The following is a 17093-nucleotide window of genomic DNA, read 5'->3' on the forward strand; positions in this document are numbered from 1 at the left end:
TCTGGGTTTGGGCAAGGGAGAGGCTCTCTTCCCTCACTTCAGCCTGATTGGGCCAATCCAGGTCTCATCCCACCCTCGCACTAATAACTATTACCAAGGCAATGTCATGAGTTGTCAGCTGAAGCCTGAGCAACAGGACCAGTCACTGGCAAGAGGTGTGGGGTTACCTGGTCTATGCTAGACCAATTAGTGCCTGCTCTTGGGGCTGTTAATGGGATCAGCTTTCTGGGAGACATGTGGACTATGTGGGGAAAGTGCAGGTTCTGCAGGAACAAAGAAGAAATGAATAGAGTAGCAGTATGGGCCATCCTACTTTAGTGCCAACACTACCATGAAGGTAAGCATCTCAACTGAAGTCTACTGACCCCAGAGGTAGATCAAGACTAGATAGCCCTCCTTTAATGATCTGAGACCAGGCCCTTGCTCGGGTGTTTTATGAGCCCTGCAAAAAAAGAGGGAAAAATGGAAATGAAACCAGAGAACAGAAAGCAGCACTGAGAACTCAGCTATTAAGAGGAGTGGGCATGTGTGTAGGAGGCTCTGTGCGCTGGCTGTGTCAGGTTGTGCCCTCTACCATATCCCAGAAGCACTTAGAAAGATAGGACTTGGCATGCTCTGCACATCCATGGGACTCCATGGACTTTCAATATCCAGCAAGAAGAAAGAGTAAAAAATGGGTGCCAGGTCTCCATGATTCACAAAAGTGCCTTCTTGCTTGGTAAAACCACCTCTCCAGCAGTCCTAGACTCCTTCATGCATTTCCTTAATTTTTATGAAATTATTCAAGGGTTCTTTTATTCCTTTTAATTATGCAGAAATGTTTCATAATTGTCCTTGCTATGTACTCTTCGGTTCACCCTTAGGGAATAATAGATTGGTGTCATCTTCCTTCACTGGAGGTTAGGTATGCATGAGGAAAGGGCTACTTCTCCCCAGATTATCTGATGTTTGTGATGGTAGTGTAAAAATTTTAAGTAGCTGTGGAGTTGATGACAGATGTCCCAGAAGAGCGGAATGTGTGTAGTGTCACTTGGTGCATCCAAATGGAATAAGCTTGAACCAACCCATGTCCAGCAAGAGACACACAGGGGTCCTATGAAAACAGAGGCTTGAAACTTGGGATCAGAGAAAGATAGTGATAGGGAGGAGAGAGCCATCAATGTGAGAAGTAAGAAAGAGCTTGCCTTCTAGTGCTGGGTGTGCAGAGTGGCTGAAGAATAAGCTACCCAGAGAGTAAAATCAGGGGCTCACATCCCTGAGAACAACTTAGAAGAAAGACAGAGAATCTGAGAGGTTCGTGGCCAGAATCCTTTTACATCTTCCTTTTTCTAAAATGACAGCCCGCCTGCTATGTCAGTGCAAACCTGCCTGTGTGGCTCTCCCCAGAGCCACCGTATTCTTCCAGCCATAGTGTAAACTCTACAACACTGCAGTCCTCAGGAAATGAAAGCCAGGCCATTCCTGAGAGGCTTGAAACTCCCCATGGGGCGAGAAGATATTTGCAAATGATATATCAGATAAAGGGCTAGTAGCCAAAATCTATAAAGAACTTACTACACTCAACATGCAAGGAACAAATAATCCAATCAAGAAATGGGCAGAGGACATGAACAGACATTTCTGCAAAGAAGACATCCAAATGGCCAACAGACACATGAAAGAGTACTCAACATTACTCAGCATCAGGGAAATACAAATCAAAACCACAGTGAGATATCCCTCACACGTCAGAATGGCTAAAATTAACAAGTCAGGAAATGACAGATGTTGGTGAGGATGTGGAGAAAGGGGAACCCTCCTACACTGTTGGTGGGAATGCAAGCTGGTGCAGCCATTCTGGAAAACAGTATGGAGGTTCCTCAAAAAGTTGAAAATAGGGGTGCCTGGGTGGCTCAGTGGGTTAAGCCTCTGTCTTCTGCTCAGGTCGTGATCTCAGGGTCCTGGGATCGAGCCCCACACCGGGCTCTCTGCTCGGCGGGGAGCCTGCTTCCCCCTCTCTCTCTGCCTGCCTCTCTGCTTATTTGTGATCTCTCTCTCTGTCGAATAAATAAATGTGTAAAATCTTAAAAAAAGAAAAGTTGAAAATAGAGCTACCCTACAACCCAACAATCGCACTACTGGGTATTTACCCTAAAGATACAAACATAGTGATGTGAAGGGGCAGGTGCACCCAAATGTTTAGAGCAGCAATGTCCACAATAGCCAAACTATGGAAAGAGCCCAGATGTCCATCAACAGATGAATGGATAAAGAAGATGTGGTGTGTATATGTATAATGGAATATTATGTAGCCATCAAAAATGAAATCTTGCCATTTGCAAGGGCATGGATGGAACTAGAGGGTATTGTGCCAAGAAACTAAATCAGTTAGAGAAAGACAATTACATGATCTCACTACTATGTGGAATTTAATAAACAAAACAGAGGGCCATAGGGGAAGAGATGAAAAAAATAAAACAAGACAAAACCAAAGAGAGAGACAAACCATAAGAGACTCTTAGTCATAGGAAACAAACTGACAGTTGCTGGAATGGAGGGGGGATGGAGTGATGGGGTAACTGGGTGATGGACATTAAGGAGGGCATGTGATGTGATGAGCACTAGGTATTATATAAGACTGATGAATCACTGAACTGTATCTTTGAAATCAATAATACTTTATATATTAATTATATATTAATAATAACAATTATATATAATTAAATATATATTAATAAAATATGATTATTATATAATTAATAAATACTAAATATATTAATAACTACATATATTAATTAATTAAGAAAAAAGAAAACTTAAAAGAAAAAAAAAAAGAAACTCCCCATGAGGCATGGATGGAAGGCCATGAGAAGAGTAGAAGATACTGGTTTATGGTGAAGAGGCTATTGAGGTTACTACCCTACCAGCTTTAATCTAGGGTGGGATTTCTGCCCTTCAGTACCATGAACATTGGAGGCTGGAAGCTTCTTTGTTGTGGGGGGCTGTCCTGTGCATTGTAGGGGGCTTAGCAACGTCTCTGGCCTCCACCTACTAGATACCAGTGGCATCCTCCCACCCCCAATCGTGACAACGAAAAATATCCCCAGACATTGCCAACTGTTCACTGTTGAGATTTTTGGCCCCTGTCCCCTCTGATGAGAACCACTACCAAAGAGTGAAGAAGGAACTACAAGGCTTGGGAGTTACAGTGTTGGTTAGACCGGTGAGCAGCTTCTGTCTAAGATCCTGAGGGACTGATGAAGGTGGCCAAAAACATGCAGAGATTGGTTTACAGCTAAAGAACAAACTTTGGACCCCAGTGCAGGTGGTTTTAGGACTGGATTCAAATACTGGCTAGGACCACTTATGCAAAAGACAATGTAGAGATCAGCTGAGAACAGAGTTAGTATAACTGTGTATCTGAGAATGAACAAAACCACAAGCTGCATGCGTTACAGAAGTGTCACAATAACCACTGTCACAGAGCTCCAAATTGTTATGCACCTGGCGAATGCCAGGAGCTGTGGCCAACACAGATTATACCCAATTTATAATCCCACAGCTGCAAGGCAGGAATTGCCCACATTTTGTAGATGTTCAGACAGGTTCCCTCGATTCTGGCCACGGTCTTGCCATTGGTCACGGCAGAGGGTGATGAAAGCCCAGGTCTGCTAATCCAGAGCTGTTTTCGCTACAGCATATTACATATGCTTAGAATGTGGAGGGTGTGTTCCAGAAAAACTGCCGTGAGATCTGAATGATCATGCATGACACTGTGTGTATTATATTACACTTACTGTACCTGTGTGTAGGCAGAGAACCTCTTAACAGATCATGTGCTAGCTCACAAAACTCTATGAAGCATGTAAAGCAGCTGATGTTCACTATGGGACATGATACCCTCATCTCCTGGGGTTCCAGAGGCCTGAGGCTCCCTGAGCCTCTTTGAATCCAAGCTGGGAGAAGGCTGGGTCAGCAACTGGGTAAAGGAAGTGTCTGTGGGGGGTGGGGGGAGGACAGGAACTGGGAGGGGGTGTGGGGCAGGTCCCCGCAGGGAAGGGGTCTCTGAGCCATGGCTCTTGGGGCTTGAGTTGAATACTCTCTAGAGCAGCTCCTTGAACTTTAATATGTGCTAAAACACGTATTAAACACCTGTGTTAAAACACAGGTTGTGATTCAGAACCTGGGTTGGGCCTGGAATTCTGCATTTCTAACACACTCCAAATAACTCGGCTGCCGCCAATCCAAACAATGCTTTACCTAGCTAGGGTCTAGCAGCCCTGGAGAGGGAAACGTTACTCTCAGTGTTTCTTTGTAAAGCAAATCAATTAAGAAAGGAGCTGGCCCTACAGAAGCCACAGGACACAGGAGAGTCAAAGAAACGGTGCTAAGATGATGAGTGTGGCAGAAGGATGGGGGGGCAGGGACAGGGAGCTGGTAAGGTGGAAAGAACAAGTCGGCCCTTCCCTGCCCGATAAACAGATGATCAGTGACACAAGTGGCCTGAAGCTTTAAAGAACAGGAGTTTCGGGGAAGTTTGTAAAATTACAACTTCATAACAGCAGGTAGCAAACGTATGGTACTCATTATCCCTAAGCTTTAGTAAAGATTAAAAATATAGTTATGACAATGCTATAAATAAAGTAGTAAATTACATACTTGCAGTAGGTTACGGAGGGAAGGGAGGGTATGTTGGAACAGCTCCCTAACTTTTGAGGTTGACACACATGTAAGCTCTGTGTTCATAGTTTCTGAACCCAGAATAGAGATTTATGATTCACAAAGGATTCCTTCCACCCCGCCCCCCGCCCCCTCCTCCCACCCCAGCCCTTCTGGTCACCTGGTGTAGAGATACTGAAATACGCTATGGAGATGTTAGAGCAGTAGCATTTTGAAGGGCTTTGTGATAGTTTCTGAGAACAAAGTGCTAAATGTTTGCAGTACACTTGAAGTGAGTACTGTACCAGGGTCTGAATTCAGGGTCTATGGACCTTCCTTTCAGACACCACATTGGGGCGAGTTCCCAGTCATCCTGGTAGTGGCTGGGTGTGGAAGGAAGACATGATGTGTTGTCTTGCACACTGGGAGCTAGGTGGTCCAGAGCTGAACCTCCATGTGCCCACATGTGCTTTCTTTATCCCGTCGCAGTAGCTCTTCCTCAGTGATTTCCTAAGGCAGCTCATACGATGGGTCTAAAAATTCTGGTCGTTGCAATGACTGAATTCACTCACCTTCCCACCATTATTTGTAAATTACTACCTGCCCAACACTGGGTAAATCAAAAGGGGCAAAACAACTACCTCTCTCTTCTCACGAAGCTTGCAATCAAGTGGGAAAAAGAATGGGTAGCTAAGTTTGTAATTTTTTTATGTGTCTTTCTGATAACTTGTTAAAGAGTTCCCGGGGGAAGGATCTTTTATAAGGACGTATAGCCTGGGGCATTCTCTGGTGGGAAGGCTCCCGGAAGTTCTAAGGAAATGACTTTCAAGCTGAAACTGAGGATGAGTGGGAGTTAGCTTGACAAAGGGTGTGTGTGGGGGGGGGAGCGTTCTGGGGGTGCTAAAGTAGGAAAACTTGAAGGCTAGTGTCGCCAGGTGTCATGACTGGGAGGAGCTGTCTGCTGACACTGGAGACTGTTCGCAGACGACTCTCTGGGCCACGGAAGGTTCAGGTTCCCTCCTATATACAGTGGAAATCTGACAAAAGATTTTGAGCAAGAATGCATCTTTGTTGGCTCTGGAGCTCAGGCTGTTCCAACCTTCAACCCTGAGACTGGGGCTTGGGTTTGGATCGGGCAAGTTCAGATGGCCAGTGGCACAGACTATAGCCCCCCACCCGGATGGACACTAAGAGTCTGTGTCACTCCCCAACCTGGGAGGCACAGGCTGGCTTTGTGACAGAGGGGCGGCACGCACGTGTGGAACTCATGGAAGAGAAGAGCTGTGAGTGTCATTCCTCCTCTCGCATGGAGGAGGAGCGAGGCCCACCCAGAACACTCAGGCTCTTGTCATTAATTATGTTCTGTGCTTACAACACCTTCTTCCGGGAGTAATGAGGAGAGTGCTGAAAAGACCTCAAAAGCTGTTTTATGTTCCAAATTCTGTCACCTATGTGTATTATTCCCTCAGGTCTGGGGGATAATTTAGATGATTATCTGCTAAAAGGATCAGCCTCTTAGTGGTAGCTGGTAGATGAAGCTGGAAAAACGTGTTGTTTTATGGTTTACCATGATGAGCAGAAAAATCACTTGCTTTGTGTTTTTTCCAAAAGTCCTTTATTGACATATTTAGTTTGAAGGAAATGAATTCACGCTATTTTCATTTGCCTTCATCTTCTTGGTCTCATTTATCCATAATCTCTCAGCCCCTAGATAGGGGGCTGATTTTAGCTCTTGCCTTGCTTTAAAAACCAGGCGTGGCTAAGGAATGAGAGGGTCAAGTGTCAACCAGGAAAGGGAAATCTTTCTTCTATTAGCTTGTAGACCTTCCGATAAATTTTCTGGGGATCTACTTGCAGTGTGGAAAATAGAAAAATGGAGCTTAGAAGTCTGCCGTGCAGTTTTTAGCCAAATCACTCAGTTTTCTTGTGTCAATTTTAGCATAAAATTTTTTTCAAAAAGGAATTCTTATGCTATTTTGGCATCCCCTCCATCCACCCACCTCCTAAAAAGATGTGTCAAAGTTGGAGTCCAACAAAGGAAATATGACATCCAGTATTTGCTCCCACAGGAAGGCATCATCGGATTGGAGAGACGGAATCATCTGAAACTATCATGTCAGTATAACTGAGGACTTGGTTTTAATTCTACCCCAGCATTATCCGGATTTACTTGCTTTCTGAGCATCTCAAAGCAAGCTGGGAAGACGCTGGAGCACATTCTCGTTCTACCTATTTTGATGTGAGATTTCCCCATCAATCACCACAGATAAGTTGCTTCTCCAGATACCATCTGGGACTCGGGGATGAAGGGGAAAGTAAATACTTAGATTTGCCTTTGACACGCGTGGCAGACCGGAGTTCTCGGGCCTGAGCTTTGAGGACTGAGCTGTGAGTGCAGCAAGAAATAGATGTTCAGGAGCTCAGAAGAGAAGTGTCTGTGGTAGAGAGAGACAATGTTAGAGAATGATCTTCTGCTTCATTATCAGTGATAACAATAATTAAAGGGCTCTGGAGTCCCAGTGGTCACCACTGCACTGTTTAATAGTAATTATTGGGTAATTACATATTATTATATGAGAGAGATATAATTATATAATTGTTATTATTAAGTATGATGTTGACCATTGTGGTTCCAACCCCTTCTTCATTTGTGGAACCTCTTTTGGGATGGTAATTGAGATAACAGGGATTAAAGTCGGGAAGAGGGAAAGTAACTGGGTGAGGGCATGTCTTGCTTGGCTCGGCTGGAGCACGGGACGGGGAGACAGGACCTAACGAATCGGCGACACCTGCAGTGGCGTGGTTTGGTTGGCATCTCTGACTGACCTGGGAAGCAATTATGCTCAGAGAATTTCTGGCTTCATTGTCCCCTACTGCCTTTGCGGAGCGTCTAACTGTGGCCTCTCAGGAAAACGCGGAACAAGTCAGTCTGTGGTGCCCTGCCCTGGTCTTCAGGCTGTCAGACGTCTGGGGCCAGCTGGGAGAATGCGATGTGGGCAAGGGGGATGGGGACTGAGCAGAAGTGGATTAATTACCAAGGGCAGCTCTGGCCCAGAGGGAGTTTCTTAGGCACAGTTGCCCTGCGTTCTTTTATTCATCTTCCCACCGACCCTCTGAGAGGAAGCCCTGGGTTCCAAGGGATTGAGCCTGGATCTAGAGCCTGAAAGACTAGATGGAGTCAAACCCAAGGGCTAAGTCCTTCATGCTGTGTGTGGCCTCGGGTGGTGACAAGGCCCCTGGGTCTGTTTCCTCCTGTGTTAAGTGGAGCTAACATTGTCCTCCCTGCAAAGTGGCTGGAGGGGCTGAGACCACATGAGCTCAGCTGCAAGAGCCACGCTGGCCTGGGACTCGAATCGAGTCATAGTTGTAGGCAGACGGGTAGTAGACATTTGCTGCCCCCGAGGGAATTTCATCCCCAGCAATGACTACTGGCCCCGCAGCACCAGAGCTGGTAAATGGCGGAACACAGGTCTTCTCGTCTGGGTGCTCCTCTGGCTGCACTAGGAGACTCTGGGGACCCTTTCTGGCCCTGGTCCTGTGGAAGGGCCTCCACGCGGCTCTGAGGAGATGTGGCCTGATGTTCTCTGTGGAGTGCAGCAAGAGGCACGCCCAGGCTTGTTTGCCTCTGTCACCAGCACAGCCTAGGAGCTGCGGGGAGGGAGTTGCCAAGCAGTGAGTGGGAAGCTTTCCACGGGCGGTTAGATCAGGAAGAGAATAGGGCCGGCTTTGTGAAGAGGCCACACAGATGGCAGAACACGGCTCGCCCTAGGGAACTCCCTCTCCGGAGGAGTGGATGATTCCTGAGGGGAAGGGTACGATCATTTTCCCGATGGACAGAATCCCCAAATCATCCCATCTACGATGTAATTCCTTGGTTACAAGCACATTTGCAAACATTCCATAGGAAAACGAACCAAAGATGCACACACTGAGGGTGAGGAGGGCCCTTTAGATTTGAGGAGGGCCCTACCCTTCAGAGCAGGACCAGGTCCCTCTGAAGTTTGATTTTAACTCCATTCTTCCTAGAGGGAGTCAGGTGGAGAGAAAGCCATTCGAGATGAGACTGAGTGCGAAAAATGAAGGAAGCCGAGCTCATAAAACTAGTGTCACTCAGTCTGTCACTTGCTATACTTCATGGGTGAATCAGGGAAGGATGGACTCCGTTTTGCTGGTCGATGGCCTACTGTTCCATTAACTGTGTCAGAGGGATGGCGCCAACAGCCTTGGACCAAGACTTGGAAGATTGCGTTCTGACCTTGGCCTACAGTTAGGGTAATGATATACTTTGTTATTCAAATGAGGACACTTTTGAGAGTGCAAGGAAGCCCTTCAATAATTATTGCGTAACTATGTGTGGAAACGGGACTGTCGTAGGCAAACTGGTGCATGGTTCCCCCCACCCCGCCCCGACACCCCTACTGCATTGGTCTCAGGTAAGTCACTTAGCTTCTTTGGCCTCAGTTTTGTCAGTTTTATTTTATTTTATTTTATTATTTTTTTAAAGATTTTATTTATTTATTTGACAGAAAGAACATGAGAGAGGGCACAAGCAGCAGGGAGGGGCAGAGGGAGAGGGAGAAACAGACTCCCTGCTGAGCAGGGAGCCCGATGTGGGGTTCAATTTCCAGGACCCCGGAATCATGACCTGAGCTGAAGACAGACACTTAACCGAATGAGCCACCCAGGCGCCCCAGTTTTGTCAATTTTAAAACAATAAAAAACACCCATCCTGTCTATCTCACAAGGATGTGAGGCCCAAGGAGATAATAAATGTGGAAAGTGTTTTGAAAATAAGGAATCACTTCACAAATGTATAGGTTGTTTCCAGATATTCAAAAAGGACCTCAAACGTGGGTAAAAGAGGTGAAGGGGGTCAAAAGTTACGAACTTCCACTTACAAAATACTAAGTTCCAGGGATGTCTCGTACATGGCTATTACTATGTGACTATGGGTAACTCTATTGTCTGTTTGAAAGTTGCTGAGAGAGATCTTAGAAGTTCTCATCACAAGAGAAAAATTATAACTATGTGTGGTGATGGATGAGAACTAGATTTGTTGTGATCATTTCACGATATTTACATATATTAAATTATTGTGCACCTAAAACTAGTATAATGTCATATGTCAAGTATATCTCAATAGAACCAGAAAAAATAAAAACATGAGAGAGAAAGGAATCTGCAAATAGTATTTTTAGTGATCTGTATTTTTTTTTCCAAATTAAATGAATTATTTTTAAAAAGGAGCCCTGAGAGTTAGCCCCCTTAATAGTGCTCAACCCTGCAAACAAGCTCTAAGAGCTCCAATTTTGGATTACAGGTAAACTGCCTCATTCTTATTGTCCTAGCCCTTATATGCCTATGGAGCCAAAGCCATTACTGGATTTGTCTTTTGGCGCGAGGAGGAGCGATGTCCACCCGATGGGAGAGGTTACACAACGTCTCCATTTTCTTCTCTTGGTCAGCGACTTAAGAAGAAGAAATTTTCTTACCAGTGTTTTGAGACGCTCCTAACCACAGTCACAAGAATTAGCATCAGAAAAACGAGGAATGGCATCCAGTCTGAGGTTTCAGTGTGGTTTTTAAAACGTTTAGAAAATGACTAGATATCCAAGCTCGTCTGTCCCTGCTTGTAACTATTTTGGTGGTCTCTAAGTGGCAATAATTGAAATATTATTGCTTTTGTGCCATATAATTTCCCCATAACACAATGCCTAAATATATTCCCCTCAGGTCCATTGGAAGACGGTTGCTGCAAGTTTGGGCTATGGCAGGCTCTGTGTCTGTGACCACATAGGATCAGAGGGGGGTGCTCTCTTCAAGGATCCCTGGGCCCCAACACCTGATAAAGTCATCGCTGCAAACACTGACTTTGACTTAGAGATAGAAGCTGGGGATTTAAGGTCAAGCTTTATATATGTGTATATATATATACACACACACACGTGTGTGTGTGTGTGTGTATATATACATATACATATATATATATATATATTTAAAGTCAGACTTGTTATAATTACATGGTTGGAAGCATAGTGAGCTTGGAGCCAAATGTTGATTAATGTTAATTTTAGGGTAAACAGAGGGAGAGAAAGACAGGAAAAGCCAGTGGACTCCAAAGCTAAAAATATTCTTGAATTGAGACTCAGCATCTATGGGCGTACAACCTGATAATTACTTCTGAGCAGTGATTACCTGTTGTTATATAATTAACCTCGAGGTCCATCTGGACGGCTGGAGCTTTCCTCCTGGAACACACCAATCACTGTGATTCATAGACCACTGAACTAAATCCAGAAATGCCCGCATACCAAGTGACTCCACGCTGCTTGTTTCAGAACAAGTGTCTCCTCTTTCTGGAATACAGGAGGGATATTGTTCATTAGAGACTAAATCTGTTGGGAAGGTAAGAACCGTGCAGTGTGGTAGATCTTTGTATTGCTGAGGGTGATGGGATTTGGAAGGGAGACACAGAAACTTTCAACTTAGTTTAATGAAGGCCACTTGAAGAGCCTTCCCGTCCTAGAGCTCTTTTCTCTGTTTCACTTGGGAAAGCCTAGAAAAGAAAATGTTAGCAGCCCTTCAGCATTCTGGCACTGATTACTACAAGCTGTATCCAAAATAAAGAGAAAGTGAGAGACCCAGGGAGACAGAAGAAGGATCTTTAAGTCTGTGAATGTGGAATGAAACTGAATACTTTAGAACCGGGTTACAAAGAAGTGGGGGGGGGGTGCCTAGGGAAGAGAAAGAGAGGAGACTACTGAGCCTGCTTCTCTTTTAGACATCCCTTGACACTTGGAGAGACCAGGATCAATTCTACCCAATGGATTTAATTCATCTTCGAGAACAGAAATTGTTGGTGGCTTACCAACAGCTCTTCTCCCTTTCGTGCTTATTAACAGAACCCTTGTTTTATTTGGATAATCCACCCTCCCGACCACAGCCAGGTGTTTCAGTAAACCAGTCATGGTCATCCCATGTCCCTTCCAGGTGCTGGTTTAGGCAAGAGCATGTGGTACAGTTTTGCCTGGTGAGATGTGAAAGAATGTCTGCTGGGACATGAAAGCACCTGGCAAAGTTTTTTTTTTTTTTTTTTTCTTTTGCGCATAAAATGAGACCACCAGGAAGAGGCAGGCACCTTTAGCTCCAGCTGGATGTAAGTGCTTGCCTGTGTTGCTAGGGGCCGCCATCTTGCTTCCGTGAAATGAGCTAGCTTGAATACCAGCCAACCTCTGGAGGAAGGCAGAGCTGAAAGACAGGAGGAACTTTGCTCATGGATGAGGTCAGGGAGCCCATGAATTAACTGACCTTGGAGCTGCCCTGCGTTGGAACTTTTTACTGTGTGAATACCTCCCTGGTTGTTTATGGCAGTTGAGTCAGGGGTATCTTTGTCCTGGCAGATGAAAAAACATCCCAGCTGAAGCAGTACTTTATTAGAAAAGTTACATATCTTTTATAACAAATCCATTTCTTGGCACGTATTAGGAGCCTCAAGTCCTTTGGAGCGGTCTTCTGAACCCCACACTGGGCCATGCTCAAGATTAGTAATAACAACCATCATAACAAACTCACACTTGTTTAAGCTATAAATTTTCCAACATACTTTTACATTGACCCTTGCAAGGCACGTAAGATGAATATTATTATTATCCTTTTTTTTTTTTCTCCAAGATGAGAAAGCAAACACAAGGAGGGAGAATGATTTACCTGATGCATCTAATGACACGATTATGATTGAACTAGGATTAAAAACAAACAAACAAACCCTAAGTCTGGCCAAGAGAAATGTTTTGATAGTGAGAAAAAGTAAATGGAGAAAAGGATTAACAAGCATGGACTTTGGAGGCTGCCGGAACTGGGTTTGAATTCCCAGTGTACTTCTTGTTAATATTGTAGCCTTAGACAAGTGACTTAAATCTCTCTATCTGTCCTTTAGCTTCCTCATCTGTGAAATTCTAATGATGAAACACAGATCACCAAGACATTTCAAGAAATTAATGTAAAAATGTATTCAGGGCATGTGGGGGGCTCAACCTGCTAAGCGTCCGCCTTCAGCTCAGGTCATGATCTCAGGGTCCTTGGATGGAGTCTTGCCGGCTCATTGGGGAGCCTGCTTCTCCCTCTCCCTCTGCCCTTCCCCCCTGTTCGTGCTTGCCCTCTTTCTCTCACTTTTTCATGCTCTCTCTGATAAATGAATAAAATCTTAAAAAAATTAAAAATGTATTTAAAATACTGAATCTGGTGCTCGGTACATGACAGGTTTCCCTCTCCTAAACATTGCTTACCCCTTACTGGAAGAAATTGTGGCTACTCCAACCTTGCTGCTTTGTAAAGATGAAATGGGCAACCCCGAGTCCCAAATACAGCAAAGGATGAGATGGAACTAAATCATTTTTAAAAGTCCTTCAAAATCCAGAGAGTCTATGGCAAAAAAGAAAGAGAAAAACATAAAATGGAGAATTAAAATTGGAAGTGTTTCTGGGCAGTTGCTGAAGGTGAAAAATGTAAAACAGGATGCTGCCTAATGGAGACAGGGCTGGCAAGTTTATGTGGGAATGAAGAGGAAACCATAAAAATAGGCCAGGCGGGAGCTGGCAATGTAAAGTACGGAAGAGAAAAAGCCAGGGGCCATAGTGGTACACACGCTAAACATGAAGCCAGTTGTGTTTTGCCCTTATTAAGAAAAAGGCAGTCGTAGCCTTGGAATTTGTAAACAAGCATTGAGCATGAGGAACTTTAAGCTGACCATCCCACTCTGACCAGCCTCTGCCGTCAGGCCTCGCTTAAGAGTTCTACATTCTCTCTGGTCTCACCTCTTAAGTAAGATGAAATGATCAAGAAAGGATTTGGAGAAAATCCAGAGAAGCAAATGAAAATAATTCAGTGACTGGAAGACAGGACGGAAGGATCTACAGTCCTTCAGTCTCTCTTGTAGAACGGAAGGCAGGCGGGGAGCCCAGTAATTCTGATGCCTGAAGGGATGTGTGGAGGACAGGATCCTGACCCTTCCAATATCCCCTAACCTCTCTGACTGGTCAGGTGTCTGCACCTATCAGGTGTCTGGGTCACTGGCTGCTAAGGATGTTGGTGATGTCCGTTTTAAATGCCTTCTGGATTAGGTTGAATGTTATAAAAATCTCTGTGACACTAAATATTAGAGAACCTAAAATATGAATGATAACATCTTCTTTTAGGAATTTTTCAGAGAATACAGTAGAAACACTATAAGGTTTATTTTATTCCCTCTTAGTTAAGCCCTCGAAGAATCAAGGCCAAATAAAAGGAAACTGGTGTTAAAACTCATGGAGGTAGATAATTGGGTCCTGGTTTATGTTCCTGTTCTGCCACTTACAGAGTCTATAAATTTGGGCAAGATCATTAGCCTCTCTGAGACTCGGTTCCCTTAACTATAAATTGGGGGTAATAATGCTCACTTCATAGGACTGTGGGGATTAAATCCAATAATGCCTATCAGCATTTACACAGTGCTTAGAACATGGGATTAGATTAAAAGGCACAGCTATTTGTGCTTAGGAAAAAGTCAATAAATATTAGCTATTTTTAGTGAGCAGGTAGAGAGTGTCAATTTGTTCATTTCAGGAGGTGCCTTAGAACTTGCTTCCTCTTGGCCCCTTCTGTCGATTCACTAAAGGGCCTCTGTTCTTGACTCTAGTGGCTGTGTTGTTGTCACTGCCCTGCCATGCCCAAACTCCCCTTCCAGGTTACCCCTGACTCCCTCCCATCCGCATCTCCATCTGAACGGGGACTCAAGGCGGCTGCTCTTGTCCCACCGGCCTCAGCAACTAGCCGATCACAGAGTGGCACGCACCCCTGACCTGCTGGGACGGCCTGCTTCTCTTTGCGCTCTCCCCTTACTCTTCCTTGGAGCAATGTCAACGAAGAGACACTACGGGCCAGGATTCACTCGGTGTGATCTCCGAAGTGGGAAGGTCATCTGGCTGTGGTGGCTGGGGCTTCCATTTCCAGACGGGCTGTGCAGGCCAAGGCCAGTGGGCTCTGCAGCTGGTCTGCAGAGAGGGGATGTCAGTCTGAGGTGAGAGACGATGTGGCCTCAGGGAAGCCGGAGGGCTCTGCCGGCTGACCTCCCAGTTGGCCCAAGGTCTGGCTGCGCAGCTCGCTGATTTTCTATAATAAACCCTCTTGTGATTTGAGCCGTTTAGTTCCTTGAAACCACATGACTCTTGCCTTGGACACTGGCCCATAGTCTCCTCTGTCAGGCGTGAGAAGCCACTCAGTAAATGTCGATGACAATGGCAGTGAAGATCAGGGGGCTCGAGGGGGTGTGCTTTAGATGCTAAGTTCTGAGATCCCGCTGTGCCCCCCGGATTCTTACTCGGGCCCTGTCCCAGCCCTTGGCAGAGATAAGGACGCACACAGTAAGCTCCTTGTTTCCTGGGATAGCAGGTACAACTTCAGATCCAGTTCCTGCTGAAGTCCCTGACTCACCCTTCTGTCCTTTTCTTCTTTGTGTTATGTCTGGGGCTCAGACCCTTGGGTACCTAACATCCATTACTCACCGCAACCCCGGGTCCTTGGGTTTAACAATTCTTGAGTTAACCCTTCTAGTCAATTAGCATCAATAATCTACCTTTCATATTTAAAAATGTGGAGCTGCATCTTTTTAGGAGATTAAATCCCACAGTTAGCATAGGAGGCCAAAATCAAGTCCGCTCAGAATTCCTACGGAAAGCCCCCCATATCGCCCAAATGTAGAGGGCAGTATATGTGGTTGGCACACATAAACTGCCCTGTAATACTCTTGTATAAATGTTGAATAGCGCATGCAATAATGCGGAGGGAATGCTGACGGGTTTATACTAAATGACTATCCTGCCCCCCACTTCCCGGCCTCCACGTCTCCTTCATGCTGAGCACCCATAGTTTAATCACAGAAAGTAGATGCATGCCCAGGCACTTTGCTGTTCTGAACGACGCTGCACTTCCCAACCTCCAGGGTTTCCAGTAGGGGAGAAGGCACGTGTCATCTCTGGTCTGTGCAGGGAAGGTCCTCGCAGGCCCTCCCCCTTCCCACCCTTGCTTCACAGACAAGTCTGCAGCCCCGCAGCCCCGCAGGCAAGTCTACTCATCTGAGACCTCATCAGGAAACTAAAAGGGAAAATGAGGAGCCGGGAAAGATGCTAAAATCGTCAATTATCCACCTGGGACACCGACTCTTGGTTTCCTTGGCAAAGGCAGATTATGAAACAGGGATGTGGGTGGGAGGCACCGGGCGGTGGGGAGGGATGTGAGCGGAAGGGCCCTTTGGGGCTCTTGACCTGGGATCATTTCACCTGCCGCCCTGAGCTCTACGGGGCGGGGTGTGAAACGGAGGCAGCTGGAACCTGGGGTTTTCACCACACTCAGGAGTCTCCTGTCGGAAACTGGCAACCACTCTGAAAATTTCAGTGCCCTTCAGAGATCAGTAATGACATCCCCAGGAGCGGGAACGCTCTTGTTCCCATGGAGCGCAGGATGTTGGACTCCCTGTTTGTGCCTTTAAGTTCTGTGTTTGGCATGGCTGACTTTTTAAATAAATAAAAATCACCTAGCATGGTTTACCATATGTCTAATGAAATGCTCTAAAATGAAATGCAGATCTGCGCCATTCACTCTTGAGCAAATACATATGTTGTCACATCTCAGAGCTATTTATTTCTCCTTATTTTAAGTGTGCCCAGTGCCACTATCCAGATGTGCATCAAAAGCACAAGAAAAAAATGGAAAATAATTCATCAGTTATTTGAACATTTACATTTTTTGGTGACGGGGAACCGAGAACAATGTTTTTGGATAAATAAAATAAAAAAATAATACAGCGTATTTTATAAAATATAATAAAAAGGTGTTGGGTGATAAAATTACAAATGATAAAAATGCAATAATATAATAAAAAATTCAGGACAAAATAGGCCGAACGTGGGCCTCCTAGGAGTTGCAACCTTGATTCTGGGGTCTGGAGATGCCATTTGAGTCTTGCTTGGGTTCTGTCGTGCCCTGCGTCATTGGATAAATGTTCAGTGATTCATTTTCCTGACCCTCCATGGAGACTAATTCTACCGAGGTCACGCCACCTTGACACAAGGACAATCAGAGGAGTGAGGGAAATCAGTGGTTCAGAGTAAAGCAGAGTGCAAAAAGATGGTCTTACAGGTACGTGTGTGGCTTCATGCCTGTTTTAAAGCCTGATGATAGGCCTGTTTAAATAAAAATCAATGATTGGTTACTTGCCAGAGAATTGCAGAAAAGCTGCTGGCCCTCCAACTCTGAGCCCCTGGTCGGTGACCAGCCAGGTGGGCGTGGGGCCAGGGTGGGCTCTGCGATGGGTGGAGGGAGTGCCTCCTCCATGACGCGGGAATGGGCAGGAGGCTGGGACCCTATCCCGTCACCGCCCCCCTCAAGGGCTTTGAGGAGCTGGTCTCAGCCCTGAAGTGTGT

Source organism: Martes martes (genome assembly GCF_963455335.1).
Source record: "Martes martes genome assembly, chromosome: 3".
Taxonomy (NCBI): Eukaryota; Metazoa; Chordata; class Mammalia; order Carnivora; family Mustelidae; genus Martes; species Martes martes.